The following is a 21,413-nucleotide window of genomic DNA, read 5'->3' as shown; positions in this document are numbered from 1 at the left end:
GTTTGTTTTTGCTTGATTTATCTAAATTTAGTACCACACATTCAGCATTAACACCATTGTCTTCAGCTGAGTTTTCAGAGTCTGATCCTTCGGCAACCAGTCTTACACCCTGTGCATCTTGCTTTTCTTCCAGCACACTTTTGCATAATGTCCCACCACTGCACAAAACAACCATTTAGCTCTGAAGGCAGGGCAACTCTTATATTTTGCAAGATGAACCTTGCTGCCCCATGTAAAACAGCTCCTGTTCTTATCCTGAAAAGGACCGTTTAGCTTTCTATTTAAACCCTTTATTATCTTTCCCTTTAGTGATGCACATTTTGGATATTTTACAAACAGTCGTATTTTCTTTCTCTTTAGATTCAACATAGAAGAGGTGTTCGTGGTAGCCTTAGCACATCTTCTATGTTTCTTGACCAACACAATGATATCTTTTAAAGATGATTCTCCGTTTACCCACAGTCTTTCCTGCAAGTGTGAGTCGTTGGTGTGCATGATAATCTGATCACGTATTAACTCATCATGCAACACGCCAAACCTACATGAAATTGTCACAGTTTCTTTAGTGCTGACACATAGTCATCAATAGGTACAACTGGAAAAAATTTAAACTATCTATAGCAGCGCAAAAGCATGGTTCATAATAATTATCAAGATCCTCTAACACAGGTCAAAAATACATGTTGACCTTACCCTGACCTAGATCTCTTTTCCATTTGGTTGAATACCTGTAACCCTTCCAGAACCAAACCATGCAAAGGAATTCTCTTCTTGCTAGACACTGGAAAATCTTCTGAACCTTCCTCTTCTATAGGCGAAATGTAATTCAAGAAATACTCTTTCCACTTTCATTTGGGGTACCCCAGGGCATGGAAGAAACCGTAATGGTGGAGTGAGCGAGAATGTTTGGGCAGACATGGTTACAAAATCAGTATACTTAAATGTATGCAAATATAACAATATTCACCAAAACAAAATATAGCATTGAAAATAGACAGGCAATTGAGCTATATAAGGTATGCGTGTCACCGCGGTTCCTGAAATGTAACTTTCAACATTGAAGGTGAGTAAACCCTTCATGACTGTGGCACACTATTAAAAACAAATGTGCAGGGTGTCTGTATCACCGTGTACCTAATATGAAATTGGTTGTAAAGAGTGTAAGTCACAGCTTTCCTAGCAATAACCCAAGACAACCTTGGTTAACAGCAACTGCGGTACTAGAGAGCTGCTCAGGCGGCACTGGAACACTGCTTATAACTGGTGAGTACTTCAGTTCTCTAGTCATCGCCAAATTGTAATAACAAGGACACTGTAGTAGTAACTAGAAGTCGTTTATTCCAGAAACAAGGGGAAGAGCAAGTAGTAGGACTTCTCTACAAGGATGCCCCATCCACTTGTCAACCAACTAGTTCCATAGTAGAACTACACTTATCACACCACCTGTCACAGTAGCACCACCTTCGCTCTGTACTTTGCTCTGTACTTATCGACATCTGTCATGGGAGGGTTGTCTGTGCCTTGAGTCTGTCATTGTAGTATCAGGCTTGACTTTCTCTCAGTGTTATTTTAAGATTTTTAGAGGCTCTGGGCAAAACATATTTTAGGTCTCTTGTATAGAACAAATTTGAATTTGATTGCCCATTTCCAGCTACTTCAAGCCAGCATGATGCCAAACAATACTGAATTATATGTTAAACTTCAACTGGGTCACTGGAAAGTTGGTGCAGACGTGGGAATAAACAAGCTGAGGCAAGAGTAAATCCTTTTCTTGTACTTTTATTCAAGAAGTAGGAACCCAGAGAAAACGTCCATGTACAGTGTCAATCTGTCTCTAACTGCCTAGCAGTCGGTTTCAGAACGCACCCACCGTGTACACTGTCATGGGTGAAATAAATCCAGGAACTCAAAGCAGGTAAAATATAACAGGATTTATTCCAAGTTACTACATCACCCACGACGTCAGCGACAGCACAGCAGCGATCCCAACAATAACTGATTGAGCAAGTTGGAATTCCCGCTGATCGTTCTCAGCCCGCATGGGCATACATTCAAAACATAACATTGTTAGACTTGGCCCTTTTTGCAAGGTCGTCCCAGACCTTTTTGCCTTCCTTCTGTATTTTGATCAGTGCTAAAGTGCATGTGCTCTCTATGATAAACTTGGTGAGATTGGTCTACACCTATTTGGCATATTTAATTTACCTCTCAGTCCCTTATACAGTGGTATCTCATATACCCAGGGCCAGTAAATTAAATGCTACTGGTGGGCGTGCAGCGCTGCTTGCGCCACCCACCAAAGTAGCCTTTCAAACCTGCATCAGACCTCTGCCACTGCAGGGCCTGCACGTGCAGTTTACTGCTGCTGTGACATGGGACATAAAGTGGTTGCCACATCTGTGACTCTCCTTTTACTACATATATGTCATCCGTAAGGTAGGCAATAGCTAGCCCTATGGGCAGGGTGCGGTGTAGGTAAAAGGTAGCTCATGTGCCTTAACTGTGTGAAATGGCCTGATAGTGACAAACAGCCTATTTGGCTGCCCGCTCATAGGGATGCTTTGGCGATTCCCTGATATGTGCTTCAGTGGTAATTCCCGATATGAGAGGGATAGCGTGATCAAGTTTGGTATGTTTGGAATAGTGGTGATAAATGCTGTGTATTGGTGTTAGCTGATTTATTTTTACTATTTTAGAAATGCCACTTTTAGAAGTAGGCATTTCCTAGGAGGGCGGCTTAAAAAAAAGCTCTTGACTCATTGCACTGACTCCCAGTTAAGGAAAGAGTTATGTTTAAGGCATTTTACACCTGTCACCGTATTTCCCAGAACTGTGGCCCTTCCTATCTGAGTGACTTGGTCACCAGGTATGTGCCAGGGAGATCTCTTAGATCCAGTGGAACTGGGCTGCTGGTAATTCCGAAGGTAAGGAAGGCCAGAATGGGGGGCCGTTCCTTTAGGCTCTTGGCAGCTCAGAACTGGAACAAGCTCCCTCTAAAACTCAGGATGGAGAGCTCTGAAGTTGAATTTAGAAAGATGCTCAAAACATATCTGTTCTACGGTTGGCAATAAGCTGGACATCAGATGCGGAAAACTGCCACTTCCCTTTCACTCAGCGCGGGGACACGCAGAGATGGCGTAACCATGCGCTTTATACATTTCTTTATTATTATTATTATTATTGTGTGCTATGTGTCTTTGGTCCTCTGCTAGTATGCGTATTGACTGCCTGGCTTTGGAGTGACAGCGGCTGGGGATGTGCAGTGGTGCCAGAGAATCTGGATGAGTCAGCACTAGGTTGAATAGTCCTGGTCTGCTTTGGGAGTGGTGGGAGGAGTAGCACCTGCATCTGAATAGGGCTGTGCCTGCCTTCCACAATGATGGCTCCGCCCCATGTGGTGTGTCTGGGCTTACACTTACAATAGGAGTGTTGTGCAGTGTAATGATATTGTTAAAGTGCCCCAGAACTGGTTTGGATTGGGCTCAGAGCTCTCTACCAGAAGAGAACAAAGACTGTTAGTACTATAAATATTGGGGCTGTGACCCCATGACTGTTGAGCTTTTGAACTTGTTAAACTTCTTCTGGAACTGGACGGAGGTGAGTACACTGCGTGTGCAGTGTGCCAGGAGGAACCGGCGCTGGGAGCTGACCTGCTGCCCGCTGGGCAGCTGAAGGGACTGTTGATCTGTTGAAGAGACCCAGTGCGCTGGCCTGCCTGAGCCTAGTCTCTGGGTATTTACAGGGGCTGTGTGGCTGGCCTTAGAAGAAAGTGATGGTGTTTGAAAAATATCAATCCTAGGCAATCTAGAATGTCAGACTCAAGATAGAAAATAAAAAAACAGTATGCAATATATGAAAAAATAGAACAGCAATCATTACGAAATATATATAAATTTTATTAATAATAGTTGTTTTTTTTAAATTCCCAAACTGGAAATTACATAGTGCATTACAATACAATACGTTTCAATATTATATTCATATATAATCATAAAAAATCAACATATAGAGTGGCAAGTAAATCTCGATATTGTCTCCGACGCGCGTTTCGGCGTACAACACTCCTTCTTCAGGAATAGCCACTGTTAGACCTGTCTGGCTTTTTGCGTAGTCCCTCCAAATTATTATTTATTTTGTCCCCTTTTTGCCCCTCATACCCTTAATAATTTTTGTCCACTGACTTTTTCTAGGTGTTGGTCAAGGGGATAGGTGTTCTTTTTCCTCTCATAGTCTTTCACCTCAGGCCCAGAGGCCTGTTCTGACAGGAAAAGTTGGAACCACAAAATGGTGGCTACCAACTGCCCTAACTGCCAAGCCCAGAACTTGCCCATAGACTAGTATAGGGCGTTCCAGAACCTTCTGGTCCATTCTGGACCACTGAGGGGCAGCCTATATAAGGCGGAATGCTGGACAGCCATTTTGTCTGTCAGTGAGGAGCAGCTAGAGTGAAGGCTGAGGTCTGGTAGGGGTAGGATCCTGAAGGGTGGTTTCATCTACAAGAGTAGCCCTCTGTCAAGGCTTTTCCACCTCCCATTTCCTGTTGTCCTAGCCAAGTTAGTTCATCCTGCTGATCCTGGACAGATAGGTGAAAGGGTTAATTCCAGTAGTCTTGGGAGCTGAGAAGAACCCTGCCCTGGGAGCTGAACTAGGAGTTTCCCTGTGCCCCTAGTCTGTTCAGTAAGGAGGGATAGGGGATTAGTGCTGAAGAGAAGCTCTGTGGCTTTATTCTAAAGGAGCCCCCCTTATTATTCCCTCCTCCTCGCTAAAGTGTGGAAAGGAAGTACTTCCACTGAACAATTCCAAGAATTCCTTACCCCTGACTGGCCCTGTGGTGTGTGGCAAGTCTCCTAGCCTGTTAGGTGGGAAGCGAGGGGCTAGGAACTCGTTCTCTTGAGTGAAACAGGAGCGGGACCCCTGGGGCACCGATCGCGCGCTGTGGCAGCATTTTCCCCGAGGTGAAACAAGATCGTATTTTGACTGACTCTGGAGCGCTAGCGCGCATGCCCCAGGCGATCCCACTTCCTTAGAACAGAAGGGGCCTAGGACCGAGCAGGTCCAGAAGAAGCAGCGTCTCGCAAGCGGAGCCAGCGCGGCGGAGGCGGGTCTGGAAGCAAGGCGGTGCAGTGTAAACGCCTCGCGCATGCCCAGAAGTGTGCGCGTCCCAGCCCAGAGTGAGAGAGAGCGTCGGGATCCCTTCGGCGGCTGGTCGCGTGTGAGGAGACACCTCTTCCCTGCTCGAGCGCCTCCTGAGAGAGCTGGCGCGAGCGGGAAGGGAAACCAGAGGAGCCGTCGCTCGAGTGGCGGAATCACCGTAACCACGGCCCGGGTTGCACCTGGGAGGGTCTCCGCTCCTCTGCGAGGGGGCGAGGAGGCCGACCACCGGAGGAGAAGCGTTGGGAGGCACAGTGGGTAAGCGGAAGAACCGCCTGCTGGCCGCCCTCACAAGTAAGCAGTACTGAGTGAGAGGAAGAGGGTGGAGGGCCTGGAAAACGAGTGGCCTAACTTTTACAAACTGACTGATTCAAGAAGCCTGGTTACCTGTGGGGTGCTAGGAATATAAAAGTCTCAATAAACCCCTGGTTCTTGACAGTCAGTGACAGCTTGCCCCCCCCCCTCTGATGGAGTAGAGTTTCTGAGGAGCAAAGTAAAGCGCAATGCATAGTTAACTGTCCTATGAAAGTAGAAGGGTTATCTACCAAACATGGTTATGGTGCATGTGTAAATGTAATGAACTATTGAAATTAATTGATAACTTGCGTAGCAGTTTAAAAGTATTATTGCTATTTCTGAGATCACCTGTAGAGTACAGGTCATATTTAAACTAGCCTATAGAAGTGTAAGTGTTACCTGCCAGATAAGGTTATGGAGCGTGACTAAATGTATGGTACTGTAATTGCTGATTGCTAAAATGTGTTAGTAGTTTAAGAGTATAGTAATTGTTTCCAAGACAAACTGAAATGCCTAAGTTGTACATTTTGAAACCAAAGAGCAGAGCTATATTTTTATAAAGCAGTACTTATTTTCCCATACTTTGGTGTAGTGTTATTTTTGTGTGCTATTGCGTGGATTTACTATTGGGTGGTTTGCAACCTTCACACTTGTGCCTCTAGAATTGCTTGTCTTACCCCTAGGCCAGGCTACCCTAGGTGACCTGACATCCCAGGTTCTAACATTTGGTGCCTAGCGGTGGGATTCTGACTTGGTTGCAGCTACTCATTAGTAATTCAACGCAATACACTGACCTACACCAGGAGTTTTCTCCTTGCGGCCCTCCTAATTTGAATTTTGTTTTTTCCAAATTTATTTCTGGTGGTGGGTGGAGGTTAACCTCAGGTCACTTCTTGGTTTTCTCCTGTGTGTTAATTTTATTCCATAGTGAAAGATGGAATTGAATTTTAAAGAGCTAGAATCCAATACTGTGACCCAACTCAGAGAATGGTGTCAGCAACAAGGGGTATTCTTTAACAAAGGTGCCAAGAAAGGCGAGTTGCTGACAAGCATAAGGGCATGGGTGGAAGCTCATTTAAGGGAAGAACCAGATACCGAAGGGAGTGACGGGGACACTGTCCTTGAGATTGCAATGTTGAACCAAGCTAGAAGGGGGAATCTGCTGACAGGTCCCAGGACACCTTCGAGGGCGGGCAGCAGCGTCTCAGAGAGGGGTTTAACTGACGCCGAGCTAGAAGATAGGAGGGAGGAGAGGAGAACGAAGTTGGAATTAGCTAGGATGTATATGGAAAGGGAGGACAGGAGGTTAGCCCATGAGCGAGCCATCAAGGAGATGGACCTACAAGCCTTAATACGAAGGTCTCCCAATCCAGATAATGGTGGCAGCGAAAATAAAGTGAACACCAGGGAACCCAGACCCTATTTACCCAAAGATGTCATCGCTAGTTACACCCAAGGCGATGACATTGCCAAATGGCTGGCCGCCTACGAAGTTTCTCTAAGGGCTCACGGGATCTTAGAAACTCACTGGGGGGGTGGGCTGTATAAATACATGCCACCTGCTGGCAGAGACACCTTGTTGGCTCTGGAGCAGGATGAGCAAACCCACTACCCTACAATGAAGGTGGCACTGGTGAAGAAGTTTGGACTTACCCCTGAAAGATACAGACAGAAATTCAGGGGAAGTCACAAACTGAGTACCCAGAATTGGGTAGACTTCTTAGACTACGCCAAGAAAGCTTTGGAGGGTTGGGTCAAGGGCAGCGAGGTGAAAGATTATGAGGGGCTGTACAATCTATTTTTGAAAGAACACCTCCTCGAGAAATGTTTTCCCGAGTTGCGCCAACACCTGGTGGACAGCAAGCTGACCAATCCCCGGAAGCTTGCAGAGGAGGCGGACACTTGGGCAAGTACCCGGGTGTCCTCAAAGGGGACTGGAGGGGATTCTCAAAAAGCCGGACAGGGCACCCCCAGAAGAAGGAGGGGGAAGATAAAAATAAGGAGTTCTCCAAAGGTCCCCAAAATAATTTCCATGGTAAGGGAGCAGGTTTCACCCCTAGGGCAAACTCGCCCAGAAACCCTAATCCTGGCCAAAGCCAGCAGCCAAGGGTTCTCCACTGTTTTGAATGTGGTGGTGTTGGACATTATAAGGGAGATGTCAGATGCCCAAAGAGACCACCCCCTCCCACCGGAGGAAAGTCACCGGGAGTAGCTAGTGTAGCGCTCGGGGAGGAGTTGCCCTTAGATAAGGGGGATGAGTGGGCGGGTGTCACCTTAGTGTCCCTGGGAGAGCGGGAGATGGTTCCAAAGATCCAGGTGCCCCCAAATACTACAAAGTATGGGCAATGGGTCACCATCAATGGCCAGAGAGGGGAGGCTCTGAGAGATACAGGAGCCAGTATGACTACGGTGAGAAGTCAACTGGTGTCTCCAGAGCAGGTTGTTCCTAATGTACTCCACCCCGCCGCGATGGCTGATGGCAGAATGGGCCACTATCCAGTGGCTGAGGTTCCCTTTGAGTGGGAGGGGGTTGCAGGTTCACTTCGAGTTGCCGTAAGCCCTGCCGTGCCAGTTGATTGTCTGTTGGGGAATGACATGGAGCACAACACTTGGAGAGAGGTGGAATACCGGACGCATTCTGCGATGCTGGGTACACCTGACTGGGCCTGTGTAAGCACACGGTCTGCGACTGCCCGGAGAGGGAGTTCGCCTGGGTTGGAGCCTGGAACAATGGCCCAACCCGCTGCTAAAAAGGGACAGACCCGGAGACAGGAAGAGCCTGCTCCGGCTTCCCCGCCCCATGTGACAGATCGGCCACCTGCGGTGGTGGACCAGGAGTCCGTGGAGGGGGAAGTAGACTCTCTGGAGGATTTACCCATCCCTGCTGAGTGGCATGTGGAGGGAGGTCCTACCAGAGAGGAATTCTGTAAGGGGCAGAGGGAGTGCCCTACCCTTGAGGGACTGAGGCGACAGGCTGAAGCCCAAGCAGCAGGTGATGTTACGGGACACTACCATATTTACTGGGAGGATGGACTCCTCTACAGTGAACCCAAGGTACCCTTACCTGGTTCGTCAAGGGCCTTGGTAGTCCCGCAACAATTCCGAGCCTTTCTGCTGGAATTGGCTCATGCGATACCACTGGCAGGACACTTAGGCCAGGACAAGACCTTTGCACGGCTTGTCCTCCACTTTTACTGGCCTCAGATGAAAGTGGCGTCCAACACATACTGTCGGACATGTGTATCCTGCCAGGCCAGTGGGAAAACAGGGGTGAAGCTGAAGGCTCCCCTGGAACCACTTCCAGTCGTTAGCACCCCCTTTGAAAGGGTGGGCATCGACATTGTAGGGCCTTTAGATCCACCAACAACAGCTGGTCACAGGCCCGAGGTCATTTTAATGATGGTGACTGATGGGGAAGAGGAAGCAGAAAGCGAGCCTCTCCCTGATCTCTTTTCATTCCAAGAGAAGGATGGGTCGGTGGAGGGAGTGATTCTCTCCCCATCCCTAACTCCTGAGCAACGAGAGGATTGCCGCCAGGTATTGGAGCAGTACTCTTCGCTGTTCTCCCTTGTCCCGGGAAGAGCCCACCTGTGTACCCATGATGTGGACACAGGAGACAGCCCCCCAGTGAAGTCAAAGACCTACAGGCTGTCAGACAAGGTGAAGGCTAGCATCCATGGCGAGGTTGCCAAGATGCTAGAGCTAGGAGTGATAGAACCTTCCAACAGCCCTTGGTCCAGTCCGGTGGTGCTAGTGCCAAAAGCCGCACCACCAGGCACCACACCCGAACTGAGGTTCTGTGTGGATTACCGAGGACTGAATTCAGTGACAAAGACTGATGCTCATCCGATCCCTAGGGCGGATGAATTAATTGACCGGCTAGGAGCTGCCCAATATCTGAGTACCTTTGACCTCACTTCAGGGTACTGGCAGATCTCCTTGACAGATGGAGCAAGGGAAAGGTCAGCCTTCTCCACGCCTGAGGGACACTTCCAGTTCTGTGTGATGCCCTTTGGGCTCAAGAACGCCCCTGCCACATTTCAGCGGCTGGTGAACCAGGTCCTCTCTGGAATGGAGAGTTTCTCTGCTGCCTACCTGGATGACATTGCTGTCTTCAGTAGCAGTTGGGAGGACCATTTGCAACATTTGCAAGCAGTTTTCAAGGCCCTGAAAAAGGCTGGATTGACAATCAAGGCCAGCAAATGCCAGATTGGGCAGGGGTCGGTTGTGTACCTTGGACACTTGGTGGGTAGGGGGTCAGTGCAGCCCCTGCAGGCAAAGATTGAGGCAATCATGGCCTGGGAACCCCCCAAGACACAGACTGAGGTCCGAGCTTTCCTGGGCCTCACAGGCTACTACCGTCGCTTTGTGAAGGGGTATGGCACTATAGTAGCGCCCCTCACGGAGCTCACCTCCAAGAAACAACCTCGACGGGTAGTTTGGACGAAGGCTTGTCAGCAAGCCTTTGAAAAGTTGAAGCAGGCAATGTGTGTAGCACCGGTCCTGAGGGCCCCAGACTTCTCCAAGGAGTTCATTGTCCAAACAGATGCATCAGAACATGGCATTGGGGCAGTGTTATCGCAACTAAATGAAGAGGGCCTGGATCAGCCTGTAGTCTTCTTATCCAGAAGACTGCTTCCCCGGGAACAGAAGTGGAGTGCAATTGAGAGGGAAGCTTTTGCGGTGGTGTGGGCTCTGAAGAAGCTGCGGCCATACCTCTTTGGCTCGCACTTCCTGGTTCAGACTGACCACCGACCCCTTCGTTGGCTTATGCAAATGAAGGGGGAAAATCCCAAGCTGTTGAGGTGGTCCATCTCCCTACAGGGAATGGACTTCCGGGTGGAACATCGGCCTGGAGTGGACCACGCCAATGCAGACGGTCTCTCCAGGTATTTCCGCCTTAGTGATGAGGACTCCCAAGGGGTTGGGTAGTTCTCCCCACTTTCAGCTGGGGGGGACGCGTGTTAGACCTGTCTGGCTTTTTGCGTAGTCCCTCCAACTTATTATTTATTGTGTCCCCTTTTTGCCCCTCATACCCTTAATAATTTTTGTCCACTGACTTTTTCTAGGTGTTGGTCAAGGGGATAGGTGTTCTTTTTCCTCTCATAGTCTTTCACCTCAGGCCCAGAGGCCTGTTCTGACAGGAAAAGTTGGAACCACAAAATGGTGGCTACCAACTGCCCTAACTGCCAAGCCCAGAACTTGCCCATAGACTAGTATAGGGCGTTCCAGAACCTTCTGGTCCATTCTGGACCACTGAGGGGCAGCCTATATAAGGCGGAATGCTGGACAGGCATTTTGTCTGTCAGTGAGGAGCAGCTAGAGTGAAGGCTGAGGTCTGGTAGGGGTAGGATCCTGAAGGGTGGTTTCCTCTACAAGAGTAGCCCTCTGTCAAGGCTTTTCCACCTCCCATTTCCTGTTGTCCTAGCCAAGTTAGTTCATCCTGCTGATCCTGGACAGATAGGTGAAAGGGTTAATTCCAGTAGTCTTGGGAGCTGAGAAGAACCCTGCCCTGGGAGCTGAACTAGGAGTTTCCCTGTGCCCCTAGTCTGTTCAGTAAGGAGGGATAGGGGATTAGTGCTGAAGAGAAGCTCTGTGGCTTTATTCTAAAGGAGCCCCCCTTATTATTCCCTCCTCCTCGCTAAAGTGTGGAAAGGAAGTACTTCCACTGAACAATTCCAAGAATTCCTTATCCCTGACTGGCCCTGTGGTGTGTGGCAAGTCTCCTAGCCTGTTAGGTGGGAAGCGAGGGGCTAGGAACTCGTTCTCTTGAGTGAAACAGGAGCGGGACCCCTGGGGCACCGATCGCACGCTGTGGCAGCATTTTCCCCGAGGTGAAACAAGATCGTATTTTGACTGACTCTGGAGCGCTAGCGCGCATGCCCCAGGCGATACCACTTCCTTAGAGCAGGAGGGGCCTAGGACCGAGCAGGTCCAGAAGAAGCAGCGTCTCGCCAGCGGAGCCAGCGCGGCGGAGGCGGGTCTGGAAGCAAGGCGGTGCAGTGTAAACGCCTCGCGCATGCCCAGAAGTGTGCGCGTCCCAGCCCAGAGTGAGAGAGAGCGTCGGGATCCCTTCGGCGGCTGGTCGCGTGTGAGGAGACACCTCTTCCCTGCTCGAGCGCCTCCTGAGAGAGCTGGCGCGAGCGGGAAGGGAAACCAGAGGAGCCGTCGCTCGAGTGGCGGAATCACCGTAACAGCGGCCCGGGTTGCACCTGGGAGGGTCTCCGCTCCTCTGCGAGGGGGCGAGGAGGCCGACCACCGGAGGAGAAGCGTTGGGAGGCACAGTGGGTAAGCGGAAGAACTGCCTGCTGGCCGCCCTCACAAGTAAGCAGTACTGAGTGAGAGGAAGAGGGTGGAGGGCCTGGAAAACGAGTGGCCTAACTTTTACAAACTGACTGATTCAAGAAGCCTGGTTACCTGTGGGGTGCAAGGAATATAAAAGTCTCAATAAACCCCTGGTTCTTGACAGTCAGTGACAGCTTGCCCCCCCCCCCCTCTGATGGAGTAGAGTTTCTGAGGAGCAAAGTAAAGCGCAATGCATAGTTAACTGTCCTATGAAAGTAGAAGGGTTATCTACCAAACATGGTTATGGTTCATGTGTAAATGTAATGAACTATTGAAATTAATTGATAACTTGCGTAGCAGTTTAAAAGTATTATTGCTATTTCTGAGATCAACTGTAGAGTACAGGTCATATTTAAACTAGCCTATAGAAGTGTAAGTGTTACCTGCCAGATAAGGTTATGGAGCGTCACTAAATGTATGGTACTGTAATTGCTGATTGCTAAAATGTGTTAGTAGTTTAAAAGTATAGTAATTGTTTCCAAGACAAACTGAAATGCCTAAGTTGTACATTTTGAAACCAAAGAGCAGAGCTATATTTTTATAAAGCAGTACTTATTTTCCCATACTTTGGTGTAGTGTTATTTTTGTGTGCTATTGCGTGGATTTACTATTGGGTGGTTTGCAACCTTCACACTTGTGCCTCTAGAATTGCTTGTCTTACCCCTAGGCCAGGCTACCCTAGGTGACCTGACATCCCAGGTTCTAACAGCCACAATCAAACTCTCAAAATTAGTCAAATACATAATTTTAATTCATAAAAACATTACATAATTTCATTTAAATCTATTAAAACTTTAGATATCTGATTACACTCTTATTGATCGAATGCACATACCATCTATACATATAAATAGCTATAAATGTATGTTTCTCATAAATGCATATTAAGAATACAATAATGTCTGAGTACTCATATCTACAAAGAGAGGGCTTAATTATATATTCCTTATTTATCTTCCAAGATATATCATATTATTATTATATATAGAAGCTATACTTCCTATGTTGTTGGCAATAATTAAATAATATCAGACGACCTTCGGCGTTTTCATAAAGAATGTCAGGTTATGCCTTTAACTGATACCTTTAGTCATAAACGATATTCTAATAATAAAAAACTGACTATATTAGCCATAAAACTTTATTTTGTATACCTGATGTAGTCCGTACAGAAGATTGACAATGTTATGCCCAAGATGGGGATTAGAATAAGTTAAACAGAGGACAGACGACGTCTACTGGATTGTGTAGATCAGTCTTTGTTAGAAGGACTTGTTTAATAATACAATCTAAAAGAAATTATAACAAACACTCAAAATACATTCTGAATAAAAATCAATAATAGAGCAATAGTTACTATAAATCGTTTTCACCTTATAACAGTAGCTGTGAAACGGTGCTGCTATGCATAGGGAACGAGGTGAAAGAGACGTTTGACGTCTTCTATGTCGTATTGAGGAGCTGGAATTTTAAAACAAATTTTTTAACTTCAGAGCCTGAAAAATACAAAACAAAACAGGTACCAATTACCCTCTGTTGTATTTGAAATAGACCTAATTTCCATCTCAAAATCAGCGAAAAATACCTGAATTAGCTGCTAGCTCCCTTAATATTACCATGCAGAAAATGGCAGCAAGGTAAACAGGAAAAACGAGACGTATAGCGTCTTCTTATTAGTGGAGTAGACCCGTTGCTCTATGGAACCACTTGACCTCGCAGCCAGAAAAATCAAAGAAAGGACAGGTTCTAAATACCCTTCATTGTACCCTTTATTGGGACCTGAAAACCAACATGGTATCGGCAGCATGTACCTGATATGGCTTTTTCTATTTTCGATATTGCCGTGCAGAAGATGGCAGTCGGCATCTTGAGGTACCAATAAAACAGTTCTCACTCGTTGGGCGCGCTGTTTATACGCTGAACCCTAACGTGTATGGTTAGTCATATGACTTTAATGAGAGAAAGACTAGAGTGTTCGAGTCGTACACTCCGAGGTACGACGTGAAAATGTATAGACCAATACGATTGGAATTATTGAAAAAGGAGGCAAAATGCATTCCTATATTAAAAAACAAATTATAACGATTCTACATAATAAATGCACTTATAATTATTCGATATTCAGACGTATGAGAAATTCATGATACCGAACATAAAAAAAAGGTCTCTGTCCCCCAAGGACAAAGAACTAGAACGCTCAAGGCGAACATTGAAAGGTCCTCCCTTGAACGTATTGACATATAGCCTGGCTTATAAAATAACAAGTATTGAGACTATAGGACGAGATATTAGCAGTTTAAAAAAGTGTGAATGCAACCATTCAATACTCTTACGTCTTCAAAGATCTTAACGTCGAAAATACAGAGAGGACAATATTCTCCTCAATAGAGCGAAAATATAACAAAATCCAACAACCTTTGTGTATATACATTCCTATTCATATGTATTGAAGATAGTTAAAATCGCAGAACAAAATTCTGCTTAAAGCAGTGTGGCAACTCATTCTAACACAAAAAACCTTTGCGATCGATCATGGGTTAGATCAAGGCGTTCTCCCACGGTATCTCACTGTTCAAACCTTTTTTGAAGGTATTGAGCAAAAAAATCCAAACAAACTGACGTTTTTTGCGAATTTTTTGGCCACCTTTATTATCTGCAATATTTATTTTTTCAAGAATTCTCCATCTGATGTCTTCTGGTCTATGTTTTTTTCAATGAAATGTTTAACTAATGGTGCCAACAGTTTAGCTGTTCTGATAGCAGAGCGCTGTTCTGTAAGGCTAGTTTGAATTGCCCTTGACGATTCGGCTACATACCCTAACTGGCATGGGCAAAGAATTAGGTAGACAATATTTTGAGTCTTACTGTTCCACATATTAGAGGCTCTGATGGTATAGCCATTGTGGACAAAGGTTTCTCCTTCTAAAATTGAATTACATGATTTACATGAGGAGCATTTAACAGTTCCTCTGATTGGTCTATTTCCATTAATTGATTTCTGACAATGGAATGTATCTTTTGAGTCCAATCCAAACCGGGAGTGCACAATCATATCTTTAATATTTTTGTTTTGTCGATGGGCAAACATTGGTTTCATCAATTTCAATTACTGATCTGGGTTACTATTTAAAATATACCAATTTGCATTAATGATTTGTTTAACTTTGGAGTCCACAGTGGAATGTCGAGTCACGCAGACCAATTGTTGATCATAGTAGCAAAATAAGGCACAAAGTTCCCCAGAAGGACTAGAAAGGAAAAGTGTGTATGTGTGTAGAGAAAGCCAAGAGGAAAAGGAGAAAGGGAAATTTTCCTCTTGGGAACTAGAACCCTCACACACCCAGCAAGCTAGGTGTCATGCTTCATCATATGGGTCCTGCTCCTCGTCAGACTGGCGCTGCAATGTCTGATGGGCACCCCCGGAGGGGCTCTTTAGCGGAGATCTTTTGTTCCAGCCATATGGTGCATGCGTGTGAGAGGGCAGAAAAAGTGTGTAGTCGTGAGAAGGTGGTGGTGGTTACAAAAGGTTAGTCAGTCCACAAGGATTTTTAATAGCGTGGCTGACTCCCTTGGTTAAAAAAGTGGGAGGGGAGATAGACGCTACGGAAGTAAGTGGCGAAGGTATCTGCAACCCTCTGGTTAGGTCGACATGTTTCTTGCTAATCTAGCAATTCCTCAGGACCTTAGTGTCTAGTACTACACAGTGAATTAAAAAACTTGTATACAACCTTAACTTGATTGGTCTGTGATAGGCAGGCCAAATGGTCCTGCTTCAAGTGATGCAACCCTAAGAGTATCCCTAAGGTGCCCCGCAGTCTGCTCCTGTGGGACCTGCACAGAGGAGTCAGGGACCCGAACGGCGTGCGGTCTCTGCCTGCTACACTTACCCCCACGTGGAATCCGTGGCGGATCCGGAGCGACTCTAGATTTATCCGTGCCTTTTTTAGTACGCAATAGATGGTCACGGTCAAAAAACCTAGCTCGTTTACCAGCCGATGCGGATAACCTCTTTCCACGAACTTGGTCCTCATGATAGCAGCTTGTCTATCGAAATCTTTGATGTTAGAACAATTCCTGCGTCCTCTCAGGAATTGAGAGAAGGGGATACTTTGTTTTTGATTCCGAAGGTGGAAACTAGTGAAGTGCAATAAAGTATTCCTAGTAGTTGGCTTTATAAAGAGGTCAACTTCCAAAGTTTAATTTTGATGTCTTATGATGATGTCTAAGAATTTTACCTTTTCTATACTTTTCTGGGCCGTACATTTTAAATTTTGATCTATTGCATTAAGCCATTCGAGAAACTCAGTTAACCCCTTCTATGCTCATGACGAGCTCAGCTCGTCATGAGGTACACCTCTCGTGTGCTCATGACGAGCTGAGCTGAGCTGAGCTGAGCAGAGCTCGTCATGACCACACCGATTTACATTAGGGCCCAGCACAGCAGATGAATGACTCCAGCAGCCATGGTGTTAATGAGTCGTCCCCATTGGTCCAGATAAAGAAAATATCATCTATATACCTGGACCAGTGGGAGACTGACTCAAAAAACAGAGAAATTTCATTGTATATAAGTTTCTTTTCGAAGGCTGCCATATAGATATTTGCTATGGATGGTGCCTCAGAGGCACCCATACTTACGCCTTTAATTTGGCGATATAGAGTATGGCCAAATTCGAAAATATTCTCAGACAGAACTATTTTCAGACAAGCTAAAATAAAGGATTTCGGGTATGGAATATGAAACTCATCAATGAACCAGTTAGCAGCCTCTAATGCCTCTTTCTGGGGGATATTACTGTAAAGTGACTCTATATTAAGAGTCACCATAATATCTTTCTGAGGGTTAAAATCTATATTTTCAATCTTATTGGTCATCTCCCCAGCGTCTTTTATATAAGAGGATATTTTAGGAATAAAGGGGCGTAAATGGAAGTCAATGAATTTTGACATAGGTTCAGTTACAGTACCAATCGTGGATACTATTAAAACAGAGGTTTTGCTGGTAGGAAATAATGTGGCTCTTTGGAATGAGCACTGGTGGCCAGCATTCCTTGGCCCCATGCCTACGCCTAAATCGGAGGTAAAAAACATCGGGGTCTGGATGGATTCTAAGCTTAGTTTCCAGATCCATACGAAGAAAGTCGCTGCTACCTGTATAGGACTAATAAGGGGTCTGAAACCCCTATTAAAATTTTTGATCCTGTGGTCCGAAAGCTTATTGTGCAATCCACAATACTATCGCGCCTAGACTACGCCAGCTCTCTACTTTTAGGGGCCAATAAAGCGGAAATTCAGCGACTACAGCGAGTTCAAAACTCTGCAGTTAGAACACTAATAGGTCTTCCTCGGCATTGCTCGGTCAGAGCTTCCATTTAAGGACTACACTGGCGTCCGATCGATAAACGGATCCAGTTTAAAGCTCTTTGTCTGTCTTTCAAGATTCTAAAACTGAATAGCCCATCACTCCTGTGCGAGCTGTTAAGCCTTTATATCCCTCAGCGTCAGCTGCGCTCCCTCGGACAGTTCATGGTGCCTGTCCCACGGTTCAAACGCTGTCGGGCAGGAGGTCGGTCTTTTCGTCTTTTGGCTGCTAAGCTCTGCAATTCTCTGCCTCTGCATATACGGAGCTTGGAGGATTTGCTTGTCTTTCGTAAGGCCATCAAAACCTTTCTTTTCTCTTCTGTTTAGGCTAGGGATAGGGCTGCGTGGTCCTTCCTTTTCAGATTGGTGTGTGTATAGATCTGATAGCGCCGGGACGCCCCTTTGCTGGGGCAGCTGTGCGCTCTAGAAAACTATTAACATAACATAACATAACATAACATGTAAGGGGGGTCATATAAGTTCTTGTGCATTTTTGGCAAACCATAAATGCAAGCCGTTTTGCCTTTATTAAAATTTATAAAATCATATTCCTTGGAGGTGATCTCTCCTGATAGAAAGGCCTGATGGGATAGTGTTTGAATACTCTTCGATATTTTAACTAGGGGATTTTGCTTAATCTTTAGATAGAAATTACTATCGTTCAGCATAGTATTCATTTTGTACTCGCAGTCTTCACTATTGATGACTACTATCCCCCCACCTTTATCGCAGCTCTTGATGGTTAATGTATTGTGTTTGGCCAGATAGTTTAGAGCTATGAATTCCTCTTTTTTTTAAGTTATAGAGAGGTTTAGGAATGAAAGAAAGTACTTGTTCAAATCGTTGTAAAACTACTAATTCAAAAGCAGCCACTTCCGGGCCCAATTGATCCAAGGAGGTAGTAAACATGGAGGGAAGCGCTAGCTGTCTATCTACTCTAATGTTGGTATTTAGATCACTATCAACAGCAAAAAACTTCTTCAATCTCACTCTTCTGAAGAATGAGATAATGTATTGATATAATTCAAACTTGTTGAGATGCGTGTGGGGGATGAAAGAGAGACCTTTGGAAAGGAGATTGATGTTATTAGTATTGAGGGCATGAGAAGATAGATTGAAAATAGGGATCACATGCCCTGTTTCCAGTATTGTCTGTTGCGTGTCTCTAACAGATATTGAGGGTCCGGCTGTTGATGGTGATGTTGTTGCTGGTAGTTCCCTCTGACTTGAGATTGAAACATCACTCTCTGTCGCCCCCTGCGTGACCCACATGTGGCTAAAAAAGACGGATGTGTATTACGTTTTGCTTGAAAAGAGTTATAATTGGTTTCAGGTTCATAATAGGCTGTGCCTTCACCATCCGATTCGGAGGTGTCTGAAAATGTATTTACTCTTAGTTGTTTATTTCTATTCTCCTCCATGTAATGATTTTGTTTATAGAAATTTTCTCCTAGATAAGGATACGTGTTTTCCTATGAGTAAAATCTTGTATCTTTCGCCAATTTTTCACTTTTACGTTTATTAAGATAATTAGCGAAGGATTCCAATTCTTTATTAGATTCTTCCAATTTTTCCATAGCTTCCTCAACACTGTTAGATTTTTAAATTTTATCTTCTAACTCATCCAATTCAATTTTTAATGAAGCAGCAAGTTATTTCGCTGTCTCAATGATCAATATCATTAAGTCTCGGGAGCATCGGCTCGCAATCATGCTCCATTTCTCTAAAAATTGTTTATAGTGAACAAAGAGACCTGGGATATTACGAACAAGGAGGCCATTTGGTATTATACCTGCTCTTAAGTATGCCAACATGTACTCACCTTGTGCTTTCATTCTCTTAAATTTTTTCTTAAGGTCTATTAATTTATTCATCTCTTCATTACTATGAATATTATTCTTAGAGCTATTTCCAAAAGAATTGCTGGTTCCTACGAGTATTGCAAACTCCTCATCTGAGAAGCCAAATGTTTTAATTGGGCCATATTCTGCTAAAGACAGTACAGTGATAATAATAAGGTGTCTCAGAAATAAAAAAAAACAATAAACAGTATATCTATAGATAAATGAGTACTCAGACACTGCACAATCAAAAATTGATAAATAAATTGATAAATAATCACAGAATGTGAAAACCAGCCCTGCACAGACAAGCTGTGGGTAATATAGTTGAGAAAAACAAGGACCCCCTGAACGTAGAATAAAATGATTCCTAAGACAGGGATAAAACTGTTTGAAAAATATCAATCCTAGGCAATCTAGAATGTCAGACTCGAGATAGATAATGAAATAAAACAGTATGCAATATATGAAAAAATAGAACAGCAATAATTACGAAATATAGATACATTTTAATAATAATAGTGTTTGATTGTGGCTATTCCTGAAGAAGGCGTGTTGTACGACGAAACGCGCGTCGGAGACAATATCGAGATTTTCTTGCCACTTTTTATGTTGATTTTTTATGATTATATATAAATATAATATTGAAATGTATTGTAATGTAATGCACTATGTAATTTCCGGTTTGGGAATAAAAAAACAAACTATTAATATTAAAATGTATATATATATTTCGTAATTGGGGGTCCTTGTTTTTGTCAACTTAGAAGAAAGGGAGACAGCGCTGAGGGAGAGCTGCGCTCCCTCCTCCCCCTGGGAGGAGGCGTTTAGTTGTCAAGCGCAGGGAGCGCTCCCCTTATAAGTGGGAAAAGTGTGGTGTCCACACACCGGAAGTGCCCTGCGAATGCTTCATATTTTGTCTTCTGAGCCCGAGAAGTGGGCTCTTACTTCGAACGCGGCGAGAGCAGCCGTGGCGCGTACCTGGAAGTCAGGCGGACGAAGTCTGGTCATGGGCGGGGCTACTGTGAGGAAGAGGAGAGCCCCGCATGCTGCCTGAGCCTATTTGTGGACGGGGCCGGCAACACGATCGAGACAGAGCCTCTTGGGCTTCGTGTCTATCCCGGGAGGAAAAGGAGCCGAGTTGGTGGAAGCATCGCTCCATTGCTGACGGCCTTCCAGAAGCCAGGGCCCAACGTTCCCAGGGCCCGAGCAATCCGACCACGGGAGCGCCACAGTGGAGGCACTTCGCTGTAGTGAGAAAGTGAGACCGCCCACTTGCACATTTCCTGCAGCCATCCATGAGGGCCCGAGGGCTCTGGACAAGCTGCCCCGCTAGTCCTTGGGTCCGTGTCTGTGGGCCGAGGTCCCATTGCGGACCTGTGCAGAGCATTGTTTTTGCTCTATTTGCATCTAGGGGCTAGTTGGAAGCCTCATGTTTGTAGGGGGGTCAAAGGGATCACAGCCACCCCTACGGGGTAGTACCTGGTACTTTGGGGGACACCTGAATTGTGGCATCCCTTTTCCCTTGCACATTGCGGATTAAGCTCAGTGAACATGGTTATGTCTAAGGCCTGAGGTTCACATGCATGGCAGGCTAATTGCCAAGGTTGGCACCCGAATGGTGATCTGCATATGTCTAAAGGAGGCATGAGGTATTTATGATGGATGCCCTGCCGCAAGTGTTTACGATGGTGCATTGTGGCTGAGGTTTTGCATAATGTGTTGTGCGAAGTGCACTCTTACCAGTAGTTACTGGTTGCCCTAACTGACTGTGATTTATGTGACTATGAGAGTGGCCCGATTGTTATGTTATGTTATCTAATTTGTAAAAGTGCAAAATGTACCCGGAGGTGTCTTGGCACTGATCCTGTAAGCAACTATCCGTGGGGGAAAAAAAAGATCTACTGATTGAAGAGCCAAGTCTTCCAAAATTCCTAAATTGGGATAGGGAAGGAGCTGACCTGAGATTCAGAAGAAGGAGATTCCAGGATGTAGCTGCTCGCACAGAAAAGCTGCTACTGCCCATTTAGATTTTTTTAAATCTAATGGGGTTTATTCTGAATGTAGATCTTAGGTTTCTAGATGGGATATACCATGATAGTGCTTTCGTCAGAAAGGAAGGTCCAGAATCGTGGAGGGCCGTATAAGTAAGACAAAGGGCCTTAAACGTAATTCTGTTTTTGACTCTCAGACAGTGAAGGTCGTTAAGAGCGGAGGAAACAGAATGGTGCCTAGGCAAATCCAGTAAAAGTCTAGCTGCAGAGTTCTGAAGGATTTGCAATTTGTTCAGGTGTTGAGCTTGTAGGCAGATGTAGAGGCCATTGTAGTAGTCGGTCTTGGACAATACCAAGGTAGAAATAACTGATTTCCTGACTGACAAGGGCAGGAAAACTAATATTTTTATGAGTATTCTCAAGG

General features: G+C 45.4%; 1 protein-coding gene across 4 annotated transcripts in view; it reads right to left on the bottom strand.

The window, feature by feature from the left end:
• MORN5 (MORN repeat containing 5) overlaps positions 1-21,413 on the bottom strand; it is a 132,596-nt gene that overhangs the window by 98,195 nt on the left and 12,988 nt on the right. The window contains exons 2-3 of one of the 4 annotated variants that reach the window (XM_078640838.1): positions 13,167-13,289; positions 12,948-13,082 (exon numbers count right to left, since the gene is read on the bottom strand). The exons of 1 other annotated variant lie outside the window; for it this stretch is intronic. The gene's annotated coding sequence lies outside the window, so the exon portion shown is untranslated. The remainder of the gene's footprint in view (positions 1-12,947; positions 13,083-13,166; positions 13,290-21,413) is intronic. 2 more of the 4 variants (XM_078640839.1, XM_078640841.1) reach the window with 2 other exon arrangements.

This window comes from Lissotriton helveticus, chromosome 5_1, assembly GCF_964261635.1.
Source record: "Lissotriton helveticus chromosome 5_1, aLisHel1.1, whole genome shotgun sequence".
Classification (NCBI taxonomy): domain Eukaryota; kingdom Metazoa; phylum Chordata; class Amphibia; order Caudata; family Salamandridae; genus Lissotriton; species Lissotriton helveticus.
Note: the sequence above shows the minus strand (reverse complement) of the source record. Positions and strands in the feature narration are given on the sequence as shown.